Source organism: Lucilia sericata, unplaced genomic scaffold, assembly GCF_015586225.1.
Source record: "Lucilia sericata isolate MDLA Ls3-8-SP2 unplaced genomic scaffold, ASM1558622v1 Contig001375F_arrow, whole genome shotgun sequence".
NCBI lineage: Eukaryota > Metazoa > Arthropoda > Insecta > Diptera > Calliphoridae > Lucilia > Lucilia sericata.
In genome coordinates, this window is record NW_023995317.1 from 25,376 (window position 1) to 37,437 (window position 12,062).

The 12,062-nt window shown below is 29.3% G+C and overlaps 1 protein-coding gene across 12 annotated transcripts in view; it reads left to right on the forward strand.

Annotated features, from left to right (window-relative positions):
• The window catches only part of LOC119611145 (RING finger protein nhl-1), an 89,074-nt gene that overhangs the window by 17,793 nt on the left and 59,219 nt on the right, over positions 1-12,062 (forward strand). The window lies entirely within an intron of this gene.

The following is a 12,062-nucleotide window of genomic DNA, read 5'->3' on the forward strand; positions in this document are numbered from 1 at the left end:
GTAAGTTTTCGCAGTTTTCAAACTCATAAGAATGAAGAAAAATATTTTATTTTGTTTGTAATTTTGTGTGAAAAATTCTTTAGAGTGAAACTGAAAAGAATATTTTGTGTATTTTTTTTTTTTTTAAATATGACCTAAATTTCTTGCTATTTTTCCTTCATGATTTTCGGGTTTATTTTTTTCAAAACTTCTACTACTGCTGCCGCCACAGCTGCTGGCTTTGGCTGCCACTTGTATTATTCGCTGGCGGCTGGTTGATTGGTGTTGTGTTGAAGGAAATGAAAATTTATTTTGAAAACTACTTGTATCTTATGACAAGTGTGAGTGAGCGATATGTACAATCAGAGAAAATATGTATGTATTTTCATTTTGTTGTTTTACGTGTTGCTGTTTATATGCTACAAGCATTTTATAAGTTATTTTCGTTTTTTTCTTCCTTTTTTTGTTCGTCTTCATTCTGACATTTTTCTCTGTTGAATACTTAGAAAAACTTTTCACCAAGAAAGCAACAATATATTATTTCTTTACACACAAAAAACAACAACTCATGGTTTTGTGAAATTCAAAAATTTTCTTTTTTATACCAGAAAATTGCATTCGGTTCTGTTTTTGTTCCGCTTCGTTTAATAAATGCAATTCACAAATCATTATTATTTCTCATAAGAAAACTCTTTGAAAGTTTGTGTGTTATTTTGTATACCCTACATTAGTGCAATGTGGAGAAGTGGATGGGTTTGTGCTCAAGTTCATTTGCATATCATATTTTTTACAAAAGTCTTCTATGTTTTTTTTATTTATTGAAGTATTTATGTCAGGGGTGGACATTTCAGTACTATAGAATAGTCTGGTCTAAAGTCTAGTCTATAGTCTAGTCTACAGTTCAGTCTATAGTTTAGTCTATAGTTTACTCAACAATCTCGTCTACCTCGTCTATAGCCTTGTCAATAATCCATTCTAAAGTCTTGGCTATTCTTTTGACTATAGTCTGCTCTATAGTCTTGTCTATAATCTAGTCTATAATATTGCCTATAGTCTTGTCTATAGTCTAGTCTAAAGTCTAGTGTATAGTTCAGTTAACGTCTAGTCTAAAATCAAAGCTATAGTCTAGTATATAGTCCAGTCTACAGTCTACTCCATAGTATAGTCTACTCTATAGTCAAGTGTTCATCATCTATGGTCGTGTCTACAGTCTATGGTATATTCTTTAGTCTAGTCGATAATATAATCTGTAGTTTTGTCTATAGTCTACTCCATGTTCTACTCAATACTCTAGTCTGTAGTCTTGGCTATAATTTAGTCTATAGTTCAGCTTGTAGTCGACTCAATACTCTAGTCGATAGTCCTCTCTATAGTCTAGACCATATTCTAGTATATAGTTTTTTCTATTATCTGTTCTATAGTCTAGTCTATAGTCTAGTCTATAGTCTAGTCTATAGTATAGTCTATAGTCTAGTCTATAGTCTAGTCTATAGTCTAGTCTATAGTCTGGTCTATAGTCTAGTCTATAGTCTAGTCTATAGTCTAGTCTATAGTCTAGTCTATAGTCTAGTCTATAGTCTAGTCTATAGTCTAGTCTATAGTCTAGTCTATAGTCTAGTCTATAGTCTGGTCTATAGTCTAGTCTATAGTCTAGTCTATAGTATAGTCTATAGTCTAGTCTATAGTCTAGTCTATAGTCTAGTCTATAGTCTAGTCTATAGTCTAGTCTATAGTCTAGTCTATAGTCTAGTCTATAGTCTAGTCTATAGTCTAGTCTATAGTCTAGTCTATAGTCTAGTCTATAGTCTAGTCTATAGTCTAGTCTATAGTCTAGTCTATAGTCTAGTCTATAGTCTAGTCTATAGTCTAGTCTATAGTCTAGTCTATAGTCTAGTCTATAGTCTAGTCTATAGTCTAGTCTATAGTCTAGTCTATAGTCTAGTCTATAGTCTAGTCTATAGTCTAGTCTATAGTCTAGTCTATAGTCTAGTCTATAGTCTAGTCTATAGTCTAGTCTATAGTCTAGTCTATAGTCTAGTCTATAGTCTAGTCTATAGTCTAGTCTATAGTCTAGTCTATAGTCTAGTCTATAGTCTAGTCTATAGTCTAGTCTATAGTCTAGTCTATAGTCTAGTCTATAGTCTAGTCTATAGTCTAGTCTATAGTCTAGTCTATAGTCTAGTCTATAGTCTAGTCTATAGTCTAGTCTATAGTCTAGTCTATAGTCTAGTCTATAGTCTAGTCTATAGTCTAGTCTATAGTCTAGTCTATAGTCTAGTCTATAGTCTAGTCTATAGTCTAGTCTATAGTCTAGTCTATAGTCTAGTCTATAGTCTAGTCTATAGTCTAGTCTATAGTCTAGTCTATAGTCTAGTCTATAGTCTAGTCTATAGTCTAGTCTAGTCTAGTCTATAGTCTAGTCTATAGTCTAGTCTATAGTCTAGTCTATAGTCTAGTCTATAGTCTAGTCTATAGTCTAGTCTATAGTCTAGTCTATAGTCTAGTCTATAGTCTAGTCTATAGTCTAGTCTATAGTCTAGTCTATAGTCTAGTCTATAGTCTAGTCTATAGTCTAGTCTATAGTCTAGTCTATAGTCTAGTCTATAGTCTAGTCTATAGTCTAGTCTATAGTCTAGTCTATAGTCTAGTCTATAGTCTAGTCTATAGTCTAGTATAGTCTAGTCTATAGTCTAGTCTATAGTCTAGTCTATAGTCTAGTCTATAGTCTAGTCTATCTAGTCTAGTCTATAGTCTAGTCTATAGTCTAGTCTATAGTCTAGTCTATAGTCTAGTCTATAGTCTAGTCTATAGTCTAGTCTATAGTCTAGTCTATAGTCTAGTCTATAGTCTAGTCTATAGTCTAGTCTATAGTCTAGTCTATAGTCTAGTCTATAGTCTAGTCTATAGTCTAGTCTATAGTCTAGTCTATAGTCTAGTCTATAGTCTAGTCTATAGTCTAGTCTATAGTCTAGTCTATAGTCTAGTCTATATCTAGTCTATAGTCTAGTCTATAGTCTAGTCTATAGTCTAGTCTATAGTCTAGTCTATAGTCTAGTCTATAGTCTAGTCTATAGTCTAGTCTATAGTCTAGTCTATAGTCTAGTCTATAGTCTAGTCTATAGTCTAGTCTATAGTCTAGTCTATAGTCTAGTCTATAGTCTAGTCTATAGTCTAGTCTATAGTCTAGTCTATAGTCTAGTCTATAGTCTAGTCTATAGTCTAGTCTATAGTCTAGTCTATAGTCTAGTCTATAGTCTAGTCTATAGTCTAGTCTATAGTCTAGTCTATAGTCTAGTCTATAGTCTAGTCTAGTCTAGTCTATAGTCTAGTCTATAGTCTAGTCTATAGTCTAGTCTATAGTCTAGTCTATAGTCTAGTCTATAGTCTAGTCTATAGTCTAGTCTATATCTAGTCTATAGTCTAGTCTATAGTCTAGTCTATAGTCTAGTCTATAGTCTAGTCTATAGTCTAGTCTATAGTCTAGTCTATAGTCTAGTCTATAGTCTAGTCTATAGTCTAGTCTATAGTCTAGTCTATAGTCTAGTCTATAGTCTAGTCTATAGTCTAGTCTATAGTCTAGTCTATAGTCTAGTCTATAGTCTAGTCTATAGTCTAGTCTATAGTCTAGTCTATAGTCTAGTCTATAGTCTAGTCTACGTCTAGTCTATAGTCTAGTCTATAGTCTAGTCTATAGTCTAGTCTATAGTCTAGTCTATAGTCTAGTCTATAGTCTAGTCTATAGTCTAGTCTATAGTCTAGTCTATAGTCTAGTCTATAGTCTAGTACAGTCTAGTCTATAGTCTAGTCTAGTCTATAGTCTAGTCTACAGTCTAGTCTATAGTCTAGTCTATAGTCTAGTCTATAGTCTAGTTATAGTCTAGTCTATAGTCTAGTCTATAGTCTAGTCTATAGTCGTCTATAGTCTAGTCTATAGTCTAGTCTATAGTCTAGTCTATAGTCAGTCTATAGTCTAGTCTATAGTCTAGTCTATAGTCTAGTCTATAGTCTAGTCTATAGTCTAGTCTATAGTCTAGTCTATAGTCTAGTCTATAGTCTAGTCTATAGTCTAGTCTATAGTCTAGTCTATAGTCTAGTCTATAGTCTAGTCTATAGTCTAGTCTATAGTCTAGTCTATAGTCTAGTCTATAGTCTAGTCTATAGTCTAGTCTATAGTCTAGTCTATAGTCTAGTCTATAGTCTAGTCTATAGTCTAGTCTATAGTCTAGTCTATAGTCTAGTCTATAGTCTAGTCTATAGTCTAGTCTATAGTCTAGTCTATAGTCTAGTCTATAGTCTAGTCTATAGTCTACTAGTCTAGTCTATAGTTCTATAGTCTAGTCTATAGTCTAGTCTATAGTCTAGTCTATAGTCTAGTCTATAGTCTAGTCTATAGTCTAGTCTATAGTCTAGTCTATAGAGTCTAGTCTATAGTCTAGTCTATAGTCTAGTCTAGTCTAGTCTAGTCTATAGTCTAGTCTATAGTCTCTATAGTCTAAGTCTAGTCTATAGTATCTAGTCTATAGTCTAGTCTATAGCTAGTCTATAGTCTAGTCTATAGTCTAGTCTATAGTCTAGTCTATAGTCTAGTCTTTAATCTTGTCTACAGTTCGGTATAGTTTTGTCCATATTCTAGTCTATAGTCTAGTCTCTAATCTGGCTTAAGCAATTGTAGGCTGTTTTAATAAAGGCTATTGCCCGACTATACTTGCTTTCTTATTCCATAGTGTATGTGTATTTCCTGATAAAGTTATTAGTGCCAGTTAAATGAAATTTTGCCTTCATTTTTTGCCAACCCCTATTGCTATATGTTTGTGTAATTAAAAAAGTTTAGGATTTCATTTCAAAATTAGCATATTTGAAAATGTTGAATATTTATTAATTTAATTTTAATTTAATAGAAATTTTATTAAATGTCCAGCTGCTGTTTTTATAGCATATTAAATTCTTCTATTGTTGTTGGTTTTTTGAAAATTTTATAACATTTTCAGTATTTAAGCAGTTATTTTTAAATTTATAGATTTGAGAATATATGAAATTTAATATTTATTTATGTATGAGTGCATTTGACCTTTTCATTTGCAAATTAATTAGGTTTTTTTTTTTTTTATATCGTACTATTTTTTAATAGACAATTTTTAGTAACAGTTTTTGACAGTTTTCAAACTAAACTTTATATTGGTGCAAAAAAAAAAGACAAACTTTTAACATTTTATATATTCATTGATTTAAATTGTTTCGTTATTTTAGTTGGTAAATAAAATTTATGTAAATACAGTTTTTTGTTAAACAAAAAAGTTATATTGACAGCTTTAGCAAAGAAAAAAAATATTATTTTATGATTGTTTGTGTTAAATTGTTAATATTATTTCCGTCTAAGTTAAACTAAAAAAAATTAGGGGAATGAAAAAAAAACAAAATTATATTTTATTGGAATAATAGCGTTTTCAAAAAAAAATTTTCTTTAGTATTGTGTGTCTTTTTAGAAAATATGTTTTTGCGTTTTTAATAAAAATTTATATTTGAAATTTACGTAAAATTTATTTTATAATCTACAATTTATAAAATTTGTTTGTCTCTAGCCATTTGAATGATTTCAACAAATGTCTATTTATCTTATACATTGTTGTTGTTGTATCTTTTTCTTTTCATTCTTATTTTATTAGGATTTTGGTACTTTATCTATTGAATTGATTTATTTGTATTTTCTTTTATTTTTCTAACCTTGAAACGAATAAAAATAAATGTTTTTTGTTTTTTGTGAGTTTTAAGTGCCGGTTACTAATACTTTAAGTGAAATGACAAACAAAATACAAAGTTTATCACTTGTGCTGTTCCTACCGGAAGTTTTTTATTTAATTTTTATGTACATTTTGGCACAATCTTGTTAAATTTTCTTTTCCTTTCAATTATTTATTTGTTTTTTTCGTACGTTAGGAAGTCTGTAAGCAGCAGAAAGAAGGCTAAAGTAGATAAAGATTTAAGGGGATTTGATTGTGAAAATGTTTTAAATTTAAATATTTAGCAGTGATAGTTGACCATGAAATAGATTTAATAGAAAAAATACTTTATTTTTGTAACGTTTTAGTATAAAAAAATTTCTATTAATTGTTTTTGCCTAATTGTTAGAGAAAACTAACTATACCAAGGGCCACTACTACGTATACTTAATATTTGTCAATTATTTAACAAGTATACGTCTGGTAGGTCAAGAACATAGATGTATAAATATTGATATAAATTGAAAACAAAAGTAGTAAATGCTGTATATGTATAACAGTTTTAAAACAAGGGCTACCGCTACGTATACTTAATATTTGCAATTATTTAACAAGTATACGTCTGGTGGGACAAAAAAATATTAACAAATTGTGAAATGTAAACAAATGTAATTTAAACACATAAGTAGGGTATTATATCAATATACCCTATATAAACAAGCAGGTTATATGTCTTGCTTAAATTTTGAACATTATTTTCTTTCATTTTTAAAACGTCTGCAACAGACGTCATTGGCTATTAACTTGTCAACATATTGTACATGTTTTTAAATTAATTTTTTTTTCAAAATTTTCAACATACGTGGGTTGCCATTAAAGCAATTTTAACATCTGTATACATCAATCATATGTTTTCATATCTACTTCTAATTCGCAAAGTTATTGTCTTTAATTAAGTTAAATTCTAAATTATATGGTTAATTTAAATTAAATTCAGCTGAATTTGAAAATTTTCAGTAATTGTTATTTAATAATAAATTTAATAAAATTTTCTAGTTTAAACGAAATTTGTTGTAAATGAAAGAAATTGTAAATTATTTATTCGAACTTAACTGTTATTTGTGTTATTTGCATGTGCTTAAGAATATAAGGACTGGATTCAGTGAAAATGTTGTTCTAACATTTTGGATGTTAGTACAAACCACTAGTCTATTGATTGGCTTATGGATCAGTTTTTGAAGTAATCTGTGGACTAATCTATTGATTAACAACAGTTTATTGACTAGTCTATGAACAAACATCTTGATTTGTGTATGATGCAGTATGTGAACTAGTATGCTGACTGGTGTATAGGAGAGTCTTTTGACTAATCTATGAATTGTGATTTTCGCTAGTCTATCTCTAGTTTATCAACTACACTGTGATCTAGTCTATTGACTATACTAGAGCCTTGGCTATTGATTAGGCTATGGACTAGTATACATATTAGTCTATGAACTAGACTATTGAATAATTTATTGACTATTCTATGAACTAGTAAATTATTTAGTATACGTTCTAGGATGATGAGAATAATCAATTGGCTAGTGAACAGATTTATAAGATTAAATCTGTTCACTAGCCAATTGCTTATTCTATGAACTAGTGTATTGGTTGTCTATAAGGTAGTTTATTGTCAGGTCTATGGACAAGTCTACTAATTAGTCTATTAACTAGTCTTTCTACTATCCAATGGTCTAATTGATAGTCTGGTTAATAAAGTTGCCAACGGATTGGTATACTAATTAGTCTATGCGTTGTTCTATTGACTAATCAATATAGTAGTTCTTTGACCAGTCTAAATACTAGTTATTTGACTAATCTATTGAATAATATATGTACTAGTTCGTTGACTAGTCCATAGATTAGTCTATTTACTACCCTATGAACAGGTCTATTAACATGTCTGAGACAAGCTAATGAGGTAGTCAATGGTCTAAATTATGGACTGGACAATGTACTAGTTTATTAATTAGTCTATGGACTAGTCTATTGACTTCTTTAGTCTGTTGACTAATCTTTGGACATGTTCATGGAGTTGGCTATGTACAGCTTTAATGACTTGTATATTGAATATCCTTTGAACTAGTACTTTGGTCTAATCTATAAACTTGTCCATCTATTGGTCTATTGATTAGACTAATTTGTGTATGATGCAGTCTGTGGACTAGTCTGCTGACTGGTGTATATGAGAGTCTACGTATTGGGATTTTCGCTATTCTATACCTTAGTTTATAAACTATTGACTACACTAGGTCCTTGGCTATTGATTAGACTATGGATTAGTCTATAATTTAATATATGTACTTGACTATTTACTTATTAGGCTATTGACTGGACTTTTGACTAGTCTATGATCTAATTTATGGTCTAGTTAATGAAGCTGGATTGGTATACTGATTAGTCTATGAGTTGGTTCATTTACTAATATTTACAGTAGTCATTTGACTAGTCTATTGTATAATCTATGGACTAGTTTGTTGAATAGACCATAAGTTTGTCTTTTCACTACCATATGGAGTAGACTATTGAACAGTCTGTGACAAGCTAATGAAGTAGTCCATGGTGTAGTTTATAGACTTAACTATTGACTAGTCTATGTACAAGTTTATGTACTGGTTTATGCACTAGTTTACTAACTTGTCTATTAACTAATCTGTTGACTAGTTTAGTCAGTTGTCTAGTCTATGGACAAGTTCAGTAGTATATGTACTGGTCTATTGACATGTATATTGAATATCTTATGAACTAGTCTTTGGTCTAATCCATAAACAAGTCATTGTGTCTGTTGATTAATTCATCGATTAGTTCATTAACTACTTTCTGGACTAGTCTATTGTTGCGTTTACATACTAGGCTATGCACTAGTCTTTTGGCTAGTCTATGGGCAAGTGCCTATATTAGTTTATGGGCTAGTGCCTTGACTAGTTTATGAGCTTGTCTTTTGTCTATTCTCTGGAATAGTTGAGTGTCTTTCGGTAGTCTATTGACTAATCTATGAACTGTTCTATTGATTAGTCTGAGGGCTAGTCCTTTGAATAGTTTATGCGCTAAGCTTTTGCTTAGTCTCTGGCTAGTCTATGGGCTAGTGCCTAGACTAGTTTATGGGCTAGTGCCTTGACTAGTTTATGAGCTTGACTTTTATCTATTCTCTGGAATAGTTTATTGGCATTCAGTACTCTATTGTCTGATCTATCAGCTGTTCTATTGATTAGTCTATGGACTGGTCTATTGACTAGTCTATCCATAAGTTTAGTATTTGAAATAGTCTCTGGAATAGTGTAGTCTTTGAACTTGTGTTTTGACTATTCTCTATTTCAAGTTTTCCTTACCGCCAGTTACACTGATAACATTTCTTAATTATACGCACACGTATGACATGTATCTGCAAGTATGTTCATTTAAATACACTTCATTAGACAAATAGCTAAAATATGTTCTTTTTTTCCTTTTTAAAGAAAATCACAAATCCGCATGATTGGATGCTATTTCATTGTTTTGTTGATTTCAATGTTTTTTTTTTGTTTTGGTAACAAAAACGCTTACATACACTAACTAAATACCAGCAACCTGCAAGAAAAAAGGGAGTTAAGCTTTTAAACAAAATAGAAAATAACAAAGGAAATACTATAGTATTTAAATTGGATTTTATATTTGATGTTTAATTTTGTCTTTCGTTTGCTGCTGCAGCAGTTTGGTTCTATTGATATTAATATTACAGTCAGGTGTTTGTTTGATAAATTTAAAAATTGCTTACAAATACTAATTTACATTTAACTGTTATATTTATGTAGAATTAAAAAGAAAAGACAATTTCCCCATATACATACATAAGTATGTATGAGTATTTATTTTCTTAAAAGGATACATATATATTAGTAAGCTTCATTAGAGACATGTGTAAAGTATACAAACTCTTGTATAGACATGTGTACGTATGTATGTATATGAAAGATTTAGGGGATTTTCGTTAAAAACTTAAGATTAAAATATAATTAAATATTCTGCATCAAATCACAAATCAAATTGAATGCTAGTAAATATACAAACTTGATGACTAGAAGACTTTCTCCAACAAAAAAGTTTGCAATATAAAATTTCTATATTAGGGGTTTTTTTCAGTGAAATTTTAAATGTGAAATTAGTAAATGTCGATAAACTGTATTATATTGTCAAGGAAGTGTTTAGTATTCATTCGATATCATATTATTATGGAAATTTACCTTGATTAAATGTTTTAGTATTTATAATAATTTAAGGACATTTTGTATGAAAAGATTATGAAGAGTTTTTTATCGTTTTGTTCTTAATTCATGATTAATACCTAAGCAATGCTAACCAGCGTAGAAATGCATTTAATGCCTCATTTAGAGTAGTTTTTTTCTTATATTTTTTTGTTTTAAATATTTGGTTTGATTAACAAACATAAAGAGAAAATAATATGATTTATTAGAAAAAAAATTGAGTAATTTGTGGCAAATTTTTGCTGAATATAATGTTCAATAAATTATAAGTAATAACCATAATATCGTATCAAAAAGGAAAGCTTAAATTTTATATAATCAGAGGCATGTGATTTTAATTCTTGTGATAATACTTTATATAGGAAAAAAAGCTCAAAAATTTCATTAAAAATTTTGCAAAAAAAATCCTAAAATTTAAAATTATGAAAAAATAAAATTCTGTTTTAGACCCACGTGGACTAACAGCTGTAGATTTTTTTAAAACCAAGCTTTTTTATAAAATTTTTTCTATTTCCCTATATTAATTAAGTCGAATTAATTTTATTCTATAATAATACAATTTTACTTCCAAATAACTTCCAAAGAAAGAACTTAAAAATTACTTCTGGAGAATAACTTCAGAAGAAGTGAATTTGGAATCAAATAAAAGGATGTCCCTTTCAGAACAGGATGTCTTATGACAAACCTGTTCTGAAGGTCTTTTTCAGTACTAGCATAGAGTGAAATCTAGTTATTTTTCGCTTCTTAAGGATTTTTTTTTGCTGTGAATAATTGCAAAAACGTAACAAATTTAAATTTAGTTAGTTAGTTAGTTAGTTAGTTAGTTAGTTAGTTAGTTAGTTAGTTAGTTAGTTAGTTAGTTAGTTAGTTAGTTAGTTAGTTAGTTAGTTAGTTTTAGTTAGTTTGTTAGTTAGTTTTAGTTAGTTAGTTAGTTAGTTAGTTAGTTAGTTAGTTAGTTAGTTAGTTAGTTAGTTAGTGTTAGTTAGTTAGTTATTCGTTAGTTAGTAGTTAGTTAGTTAGTTAGTTAGTTAGTTAGTAGTTAGTAGTAGTTAGTTAGTTAGTTAGTAGTTAGTAGTTAGTTAGTATTAGTTAGTTAGTTAGTTAGTAGTTAGTTAGTTAGTTAGTTAGTTAGTAGTTAGTTAGTTAGTTAGTTAGTTAGTTAGTTAGTTAGTTAGTTAGTTAGTTAGTTAGGTAGTTAGTTAGTTAGTTAGTTAGTTAGTTAGTTAGTTAGTTAGTTAGTAGTTAGTTAGTTAGTTAGTTAGTTAGTAGTTAGTTAGTTAGTAGTTAGTAGTTAGTTAGTTAGTTAGTTAGTTGTAGTTAGTTAGTTAGTTAGTTAGTTAGTTAGTTAGTTAGTAGTTAGTTAGTTAGTTAGTTAGTTAGTTAGTAGTAGTTAGTTAGTTAGTTAGGTAGTTAGTTAGTTAGTTAGTAGTAGTTAGTTAGTTAGTTAGTTAGTTAGTTAGTTAGTTAGTAGTTAGTTAGTTAGTTAGTTAGTTAGTTAGTTAGTAGTTAGTTAGTTAGTTAGTTAGTAGTTAGTAGTTAGTTAGTAGTAGTTAGTTAGTTAGTGTAGTTAGTTAGTTAGTTAGTTAGTTAGTTAGTTAGTTAGTTAGTTAGTTAGTTAGTTTAGTTAGTAGTAGTTGTTAGTTAGTTAGTTAGTTAGTAGTAGGTAGTTAGTTAGTAGTTAGTTAGTTAGTGTTAGTTAGTTAGTTAGTTAGTAGTTAGTTAGTAGTTGTTAGTTAGTTAGTTAGTTAGTTAGTTAGTTAGTTAGTTAGTTAGTTAGTTAGTTAGTTAGTTAGTTAGTTAGTTAGTAGTTAGTTAGTTAGTTAGTAGTAGTTAGTTAGTTAGTAGTAGTTAGTAGTTAGTAGTTAGTTAGTTAGTAGTTAGTTAGTAGTTAGTTAGTTAGTAGTTAGTAGTTAGTTAGTTAGTTAGTAGTTAGTAGTTAGTTAGTTAGTTAGTTAGTTAGTTAGTAGTTAGTTAGTTAGTTAGTTAGTAGTTAGTTAGTTAGTTAGTTAGTTAGTGTTAGTTAGTAGTAGTAGTTAGTTAGTAGTTAGTTAGTAGTTAGTAGTTAGTTAGTTAGTTAGTTAGT